Source organism: Rattus norvegicus, chromosome 9 (genome assembly GCF_036323735.1).
Source record: "Rattus norvegicus strain BN/NHsdMcwi chromosome 9, GRCr8, whole genome shotgun sequence".
Taxonomy (NCBI): domain Eukaryota; kingdom Metazoa; phylum Chordata; class Mammalia; order Rodentia; family Muridae; genus Rattus; species Rattus norvegicus.
The window spans coordinates 96788162-96793849 of record NC_086027.1 but is presented as its reverse complement, the minus strand read 5'-3'; the positions used below and the strand labels follow the sequence as shown (position 1 = coordinate 96793849).

General features: G+C 47.9%; 1 long non-coding RNA gene across 1 annotated transcript in view; it reads right to left on the bottom strand.

Annotated features, from left to right (window-relative positions):
* Positions 1-586: 586 nt before the first annotated feature.
* The window catches only part of LOC120094739 (uncharacterized), a 20413-nt gene continuing 15311 nt past the window's right edge, over positions 587-5688 (bottom strand). Inside the window, exons 2-3 of the long non-coding RNA XR_005489303.2 lie at positions 3637-3924; positions 587-1444 (exon numbers count right to left, since the gene is read on the bottom strand). This is a non-coding gene — a long non-coding RNA (uncharacterized LOC120094739). The remainder of the gene's footprint in view (positions 1445-3636; positions 3925-5688) is intronic.

The following is a 5688-nucleotide window of genomic DNA, read 5'->3' as shown; positions in this document are numbered from 1 at the left end:
CACTCAAAGCACTTTAGTAAGGCTGGAGAGGTAGCAGCACAGAGCCAATCAGTCACAGTGCCTCCAGCTAGGGTGCTTGTGATTAAAAGGCATTGTCAGGGGCGTAGACACACAGGAAGCTATTCATACTGCTGGAGCAGATGGGAAAATGGCACAGGTGTGTTAGAAACAAGCCATTTCTTCTTTATCGGCATATGTTTTTATGGTGTGTGTGTGTGTGTGTGTGTGTGTGTGTGTGTGTGTGTGTGTGTGTGTGTGTATTTGCATGTGTGTGGTATGCATATGTGTGTGCATGCTAGTGGAAGCCCAAAGTGAATGCTGGGTTTCTTCATGGGTCAATCTACTTTATCCATTAAGGCAAGGTCACTTATTGAACCCAGATAGTATTGATTTTGTGTGGTCTAACTGAGCAGCTTACCTGGGGAGCCCCATCTCTGCCTCTGGAAGCACTGAGAGGCAGAGATGGGTCGCTGGAGACAGGAGGACCCAGGGCCTTTGTTGCTAGGACCAATGTTGTGTTTTAAATCTCAGCTCGCTTTCCAGACAAAGCACACCAAGCCAACATGGTTCCATGTGGAGAGGTTTAATGAGAGGAGAGGAGATGAGAGGAAAGGCCGTCCATGGGCACGTTGCGGGAAGGGGTGGAGAGGTGGGAAGAGAGAAGGGACAGGGAAGAGGGGAAGAGAAGAGAGCAAAGAGAAAGAGGAGGGGGCAAGCAGCCCCTTATATAGTGTCAGGCACAGCTGGTTGTTGCCAGGCAACTGTGGGGCGGAGCATACCTGGCTGTTCCCAGGTTGCTGTGGGGGTGGAGCTTAGACCGAATACCAACATTTGTAGCCTGCCAATCCAGAAAACTGCAGAACTCCTGGCTCAATGAAAGACTCTCACAAAACAAGGTTTTGAGAGCAACTGAGGAGGACAGGATGGAGCTTCAGTCTCTGGCTTCCCACATCTCACGCTGGGAGTTGTAGGCCTGCTCTTTCTTTCCAAGTTCCTTGCACGTGTTTTTCATCTCTCCCTGGCATTCAATAGAGGAGACAATGCATTCTTAACTCAATCCGATTTTCCACCGTAGCTTTATAAAGCCGTGCTTAGCTCTAGGTTTAACAGTAAAAAAAAAAAATTAAAGGTAAGAAATTCATAGTAGCTTTTAAATCCAACTTGCCCGTGGGAGGACTTTGACCCCTGAGTTCACACCCTGATCTTTGTTAAACAAAGGGAGACCCAGAAAGGCAATAGAAAGTCACTTTTTGTTTAACTGCGTGGAATTCTTTCACAAAGGTTGACTGAAGCCTTTGCATTTCGGGACAGTTCAGGATTTACGGTCGGTCCTTGTACATCTTTGGCAGCCCAGCAGACTTCCCTTCTACCTTGTGGAGTCTCTGGTTATTGCAGATAGGGGTCTCTTTCTTTTCAGTCTTCCTTCTATAAAGTCATGGCTGGCCTTCGGTGGGAAGTAGAAGACAACACATCAGGAACAATTAGAATGTCAGAACACTGACTTCAAAAGCTGGGTATTGTTTTTGTAGGGAGACCATAAAACTCCTAAGAATCAAAGGGCATCCTGCCTGAGGCCTGCTCCTTCCTGGACCCTGGAAAAGGCACATCCTTTGGGAGCTGGGATACTCATTTACTTAAAAAAAAAACTTTTAAAAGAAAAAAAAGACTTTAACTATTATTTTAGTTGGGAGTTCCATTGTGCAGCTCAGCAGACTATGAATCCTGGGCTCAAACAATCCTCCTGTCTCAGCCTGCAAGCTCTGAGGCTATAGGCATGTCCAACTGCGGTCAGTTTCCTTTGGTTTTCAGGCTCAGGAGTCACTTCCTCCCCCGGCCTCACTGACTTCCTCTGTTAAACCGTGGCACCCACAGGAGCTTCGTGAGAAGGTTAATTATGCACCAGGGCAGTCTGTCAGGCATGAGGACGCCAGTGGACGGAAAGTGTGTTCATACTGACTGTGGTCTACACTGTATTGCTTGAGCACTGTGCATTTCAAATTCCCGCTTGCCACCCCTACACGGGGCTCATTGCTTGTAGGGCCAAGCTCTCCCTCTGTTCTACCCTTAGTTACACTTATGTTGTGAACCATGTGCTCCCTCTAGTGGCAGAACTGAGCAGTACCACAATCAAAGCAGTCCTGTCTATTCCTGGGCCCCAGAGACAGACGCGGTTCACAGACTGCCCACTTGGACATTCTAGAGAAGACGTCCACACCTTAGAGAATGTCACGGTGAAGGAATTTGTTAGTATGGAGTCTCAGGGGAGAAGATTTGAGGGTTTTATACATATCTTTGACCTTAAAACTCCATTAAATTTCCCCTTCCCTTCCCACGTTAATGGCACTTATCTTTGCAAGGATATTGCTCTCGTCTTACAACATGGATTTCTTACACTCTCCTGTGATTTGGTTAAGCCTCAGAGTCCTGTTAAAATACACATCGTTTATCTGATTCGTTCAGCTATGTGGAAGTCGAGGAGTGAATTAGAATTCACCGATTCACTAACGTCTTCTAAACCCAATGATATGGGGAGAATCTCTTTGCAAAGATTACAGGATTTTAACAATTAATGGGTTTCAGATCTGTGTTTAAACTGAAATGAGAATCTTGCCTCGGGAGTGGGTCGGGCAAAGGTGCTTCTATTTCAAGCTTCGAAAAAAAAAATGTATGGAAGCCCAGTCAGTGCCAGGAACTGTCCGTTTAGGTTAAAATGCCCCCTGTTGCCGTGTGGGAGATATGTGAGGAGACACAGTATTAGGCTGCTGCATTTAAAATGTTTCTCTTCTACATGGAGTGGGGATGGGGAACTCATTCCTTCGAGCCACGCTGGGAAAGTAAATGTTCCCACATCTGTCAGTACAAACAACTGGGGATTAAAACAAAACACTTGGAAAAGGGCTGGAGAGATGGTGCAGTGGGTTAAAGTGTTTACTGCTGTGCTTTTGTTTTAATTTAAGGTACCTTGCCTGGCCATAACCCCTGTTTCCTGAACCCTTCTTTCCCCCTTTCATTGATTGGCTAGTCAGAAAGTGGCGTGGAGCACCCACCAATGGGATGAGATATCCCGCCTTTGCCAGGGATAAAAGACTGAAGCCTTCTTGGCCAAGAATTTGGGTCATGGTGCCCCCCCTTTTTTTAAACAACAACAACAACAGAACTAGCTTTGTCCCTGTGTTCCTCTGTATGACACCGAGATCGCTTTTTGTTTGTTTCTAGCGCTGTGCGAGCTTGTTTGATCTCAAGATCAACAGAAAAGGTCAGACGCCCTGTTGGCAAGACTCTGTAACCCCGAATTCCTATGAGTTGGGAGGCACACAGGAGAATTTGCAGGAAGCTCCTGAACCAGTCAGCAGGAATACACAGTGGAGTGCAGTGACAGAAGCAGGAGAGGCCCTGCCTCAGGTACAAGGTGAAGGAGGGAACTGCCCCCCCTACAAGTGGGGTAAGTCCAAAGACACAGATTGGCTGGGAAACTATTGTGGGCTAAGGAAACGGCTCAGCCTAAGTAGACTGCTTGTCGTGGAAAAAGGAAGACACACAGATTTTGATCCCCAGAACCCACATTTGAAAAGCCAAGCATTGCCGCCTATGTTTGTAACCGCAGCGCTGAATAAAGCAGAGACAGGTGAAGCTTACCGGCCGGCCAGCCTAACCCTTCAGGCAAGTTCCAGGCCAGGGGGAGACGCTTTCTGCAAAGAAGCAAAGACTCACAAAGCTTCTATAAAGACGGGGTGGAGATTTTGTAAGAGTCAGAGGTTGGGGTATCTTCTGGACATCACATGACCACACACAAACTCACGAATTCACCGCTGTGATGGTTGCCCCCTGCGATTTCTGCTCACTGGAGGGATTACCGGTCACCCCATTAAGCAGTTTTCTGGCTCAGTGGTGGGGGGCAGTCATTCTGCTCCTGTGCAGACAGATCTGTTGGGATGAGAGGTTGGCAGTTTGATTCCGGGTTCTGATCATGACTGCACCCCAGTTTGTTCTCTCCGAGTGTGCTCAGGTGTGTCTATGTGGAAGCCAGATAGCATCTGATCCCAAAGCAGTGGATATCTTGGATTACAGCATCATTTGTGTTCTCAGCTCTTCATTAGTCCAGTGTTAAATGCATCTACATCTATGAGCACACCCTGCTGGGACCGGAAGAACAGAGCCAAGGCATGATCTATGGCAACCACAGGCCTATGAGCTTTAGAGCCTGACTCTCTTGTTGTTCTTCTCCTCGCCACCAGGGGGCAGATCTCCCAACCAGATGAGAATCTCCCTTGTCTGTGGATTTGAGCATCCCGGTTCCTCATAAGGAATCCTTGACTGCTGTCTTTGTTTAGTCTGACGTTTCGTTTCAAACCAAAACGCCATACCTAGAAACTGAAATCCAACAGAACAACCAGACGTTGTAGAGGCTGTCACCCCATGCATTCATTCCCTTAGCTGTGCAGTGTGTGTGTGCATGCATGTGTGCCAGTGTGTGCATGAGAGTATGAGTTTGATGGCCAGATCCTGGCACTGTATCTAGGTCAATGCGTGTAGATGTTGCTTTGGTTTGTAGGAGCCCCTCTCTGAGGGCTTGGTGAGTCAGGGAATGGGGCCAGGTCCATTGTAGACAGTACTGACTACAGATTAGCTGAAGGACTCAGCAACAGCATTTTAGAAAGTGGATTACCATCTTCTGGACTTCAAGAAAAGCAGAGAGCGGGTCACACAAAGTCCTCTACCTAGTCCAGCAGACCCTGCCCACTCAGATGACCTCATCTGCTCTCCATTGGCCCACAGTGACTCAGGTCACCCTCATCCACTCCTTGCTGTTTACCTGAAGCCCTTAGCACTTTTCTTGTCTGTCTTCCTGACATTGCTTGTGGAACTGTCACATGACTAGCTACTCAGGCCCTATCTGAGCCTTCTCCCTTACTCTCATTGACCTTTCCTGGGCACCACATCCCTAGTATTGAATACCAGTCTGAGAGCATCATTTTCTACACGTCTCCTGGCTTCTTCTGTGCCCCCCGCCCCCAAGGGCAGAAATTCGCTAGCACGGAGCACCTACTCACAGGGATAACTTCTCTTGGTTGTCAGCTTGTGGCATGTCTGTGGAGGAATTGATCACTAACTGGCGTGCTGGTGTGAGAGGACCCAGCCTACTGTGAGTAGTACTGCCTGAGGCACCTAAACCTGGTCTGTTTAAGAAAAGCAAGCAACTCAGAGAGAGCAAGTCAGCAAGCAGCACTCCTTCATGGTCTCTGCCCCAGTTCTTGCCCCAGATCTTGCCTTGAATTCCTGCTGATGAACTATAATAGTAAGCCAAATGAACCCTTTCCTCTCCAAGTCACTTTTGGTCATCAGTGGGGAAGATAATTAGGACCATCAACAGCTCCCTAACACTAGAACAGTCTGGGACTCACAGCAGGCACCCAGTAGATACCCATTGCATAAAGTCATGGTCTATGCCTAAGGACTGCTAAACAAGTAAAGGTGAATAAGGGTGGAGTTATCCAGAAAGTGCAAAGGTGAATGTGTCTTCTCTTGAGAACAGGTAGGGGGGCAGTGAGGTGAGGGGCAGAAGCTTGGGAAGTAGTCATCAAGGGCCATGGTGACTCAGGCAGAAGCGCCAGGCCATACACACAGAGCACACTTCATGCAGAAGATAATACTCATTGTCCAAGGCTGCCTATGTTTCTGTCCTGTTGG